The sequence below is a fragment of the Aplysia californica genome, unplaced genomic scaffold (genome assembly GCF_000002075.1).
Source record: "Aplysia californica isolate F4 #8 unplaced genomic scaffold, AplCal3.0 scaffold00007, whole genome shotgun sequence".
Classification (NCBI taxonomy): domain Eukaryota; kingdom Metazoa; phylum Mollusca; class Gastropoda; order Aplysiida; family Aplysiidae; genus Aplysia; species Aplysia californica.
The window spans coordinates 1477831-1481300 of record NW_004797277.1 but is presented as its reverse complement, the minus strand read 5'-3'; positions in this window follow the sequence as shown (position 1 = coordinate 1481300).

Below are 3470 nucleotides of genomic sequence, written 5' to 3'. Positions count from 1 at the left end.
CCCCCCCCCCCCAAGCGTGATAAATTTAAGCTAGTCAAGTGTAAAGTCAAATATTTACTACCGTTTTGCTATGGCCATTTCACCCCATCGTATTTTATTGAGCGAGAATTTGTAATACGTTTTGTCCATAGTATTTTCTGCTGGGGTGCAGTATCCGTCTCTGCCTACTGCCTAGGTTGGCCCTGACGTTGACAGGCAGGGTCGAAACTCGCCTCCTACATGATCTAAACTGTGTCTATGGAATTGTCTGTCTAGACCAGAGCTTGTCAATCTTTTTATAGCCAGTGTCTACTATTGGCCACTTTAAGAGACTGTTTTCTCCGCCCACCTTCATGTATTTCCAAGTTGGGCATTAGCCACCGGGTGGTTCTCACCGCCCACCAGAATTACGAAATTTCCACGCCACACCCGCAAACTATATTTGCGCAGATGTTTTCCAGCGAGAATCCATTAGTTTAGAGTTTAGGTAATGCTAGTCAATGTGCTATGTGAGAAAACGTGCTCTAGATATTCAAGAGTTCTGTTAGTAAAATCATGACGTCCCATAAAACAGAGTGATAAAGCCCCCCGGGAAAAAAAAAATCCCAACTCAACTTTTTTTGTTAATATTTTCCTCCACATCAAAATTTTGTGTTTCAAATTTGTACTCAACATTTTGGAGTCAGAGGAAATTTGTGTGATATTCATTTTAGATAAATCCACAGAATAGTTATTCTCTACATAGCACGTAAAAAAAACAACCCATTTTCAGCTATTCCCCATTTTTGTAGCATGACGCACTTGTTTGCATTAGGTCTACCACTAAAAGTCCCAACAATTGGGCCACATTGCAAGCTACAGTAGTTTAACAGGCCAACAGAAGTTTGCAGATAGTTTATCTCAAGTTTCCTTTGCCTGCTGGGATCATAGTTAAGATTAATAAAGAGCAGGGAACTTTTTGTATTGAATATTTCTTCACCACCAACTCATTTTGTAAGTTTCGCACAAGGGACGGAAATAATGTTAAAGTGTCATTGAAGCCCCGGTTACACGCAACGATAAAATGTCAAATTCGTGGTAAGCGAGAACTGTCTGTTTTATCGAGCTGTGTAGTCTGTTTAGACGTTTTCAATCTATAGTCGAGTTTTCTTTCGATCAGGGAGATCCCTAGTCATTGACTTGACTGCAGATGTGCAACGCACTGGGAGACCTTGATACACAACTTCACCATTGACGATCAACTGAATAATAAAATTGCTAAAATTTACATAATAACGCAATCAAATCAGGTTCTCCACGAAGAACTTTGCTTATTTTGAGACACTGATTCCGAATATGAAGTCAGTTTTTACCTGCAATAATTATGTTAAAAATTTTGAGCCCTAATTTTAACCAGCGCAGCGGCAAAGTTTAAAGTGATTCTACGTCACAGCGCGTCTCCCCTCAAATCTGACCGTGATCACACGGAAAATATCCAGCAGCGCTTGATTTCTCGACCGAGGCTCCAAGCCATCATCCAATCGTCCAAACTTGGAACAATTTTGTAGTTACACCCCGCGATTTGTCTCATGATCTATAGATCCTCCAGTTTTAGTACAATTTATCTTTGCGTGTAACCGGAGCTTAAGGCATCCTTTGATGACAAGGGTGAACATTGTCCATCTGTTAGGACCTGTAGACATTCAGTACTAAAAGTTCCCCGACAAAATGACTACTTCAGGTCAAACGCACACCGCTCGCACCCCTTTAAACGCCACCAAGGTGCAGCATTCAGTAGATGAGCCTCATGAGACGTTTGTCCGTAGACAATGTCTGCAGCTAGGAGTTTCCTACATCTCAACGGTCTGCGTTCTCAAGGTAGATCTCCATCTACGACTATACCGTTATCCTATTCGCCAAGCTGACATGGATCAGAGGATAGCAATGCGCTCATGATTCCTCCTTCGTATTGAAAAGCGTGAACATTTCTTCTATTTTGGTTCCTTGGCAAAGCCCATAATCACATTTCAGGATAATAATATGTTAACTCCACCGATGCTGTCTTTTTTTGGGAAACTTCACCCTACCTCCTATTGTCTGTGGAAACAATTCCATACTATAAGGTGTACAGTGTGTGTGGCTTTGAGTACTCAGGATTGGGTGGATCATTGTGTTTGTCCACCACTGAACATTACGAACGACGCGTTAAAATGTGTCGAGTCCAAAGAAGGACATATAGAGCCCTGGTTCTCGAAAGTCCAGAATTTTACAATTTTTTTTTTACAAAGTCTATAAAATATAAATATTACAGAAATGGAAAGATTAGATTATTAAGAGAAAAGAAAGAGGAAAAAACAAACCAATCATTTTATTACTCTCCTTAAAAGAGAATTTTTAAATTAGTACATTTTGCGTTTATGGGAGTTTTTAAAATTTTAAAAATAAAAGCATTTCTGGCTTTGAAAGCTAATTTTTTTTCTTTATGAATTTTATGATTTTAAGTCAAACAAATTCCGTTTGGAAGAATTCTCTTCCTAATTATAACATTTTAGTACAAATTTTGTGCAAGATATTCAGAAAAAAAAATTGTTTAGTTTTTTAAAATCACTCTGTATAACACCATACTTGGAGAAATCGCCCCTTTGAAGCCACCTATAGGATGCTGGTTGTTGGAATAGCCTTAATTTTGTTTGATCATTGTTGACTACAATTTTTTTTTCTGTTTGTTCAGTAGTTTTTTTTAAAGGCGGAAAGGGGGGAGGGTTGGGGAGGGGGATTTGTAGACGTGTGATTTCTAGGATTGCAGTTTTCAAACTTTTAAACTTTTTCAGCTTGGCATTCGCCAATTGGATTAGAACATTTTCACGTTACATTTCTAAAAATTGTTTTATAAAAAGCTCTTTGAGTCCCTCAACAGCGTATGTTTCGTTAACTTGTTCACCCCTATGGGAGTTGAAAGTGGTGCCGTGACGTTATTTCTATGGGAACTCGTTCAATACACGTTGTTGTCAATTGGATTTCAAAAGACGTCAAGGCACCCAGCACAAGCCCTTCGACTCACACAGATAAATATGTAACAATATCTGCCTGTGTGTAAGCTGTTTACGTTGTCCGCGTGATATCAAGCAAACACCCTTAAGTTTTGTAATCCAATATGGTATCGCGCATAAGGTCAGGTCTGGGAGTTTGTAAGTGGAAGCAACTGGAGGCAAAACAGTGTGGGCATGGGCGGAGTTGGGGGGTGGGGTGAGGGTAGAAAGGGTGTGTGCTGGTGTTTGTGCTCATGTGTACGTTTGTATTAATGAGTCTTTGTTCTCTGGTATGTTATATGTATGTCCCTGGGATGGGAAGAAAAGGCAACCAGGGGGAGGGGGGGGGTTGCACTGGTGCTTTGTGTGTGTGGGTTTGTGTGTGTTTGTGTGTGTGTGTGTGTGTGTTCGCACGCGAGTGTATGTATGTATGTATGTATGTATGTATGTATGTGTGTGTGTGTGTGTGTGTGTGTGTGTGTG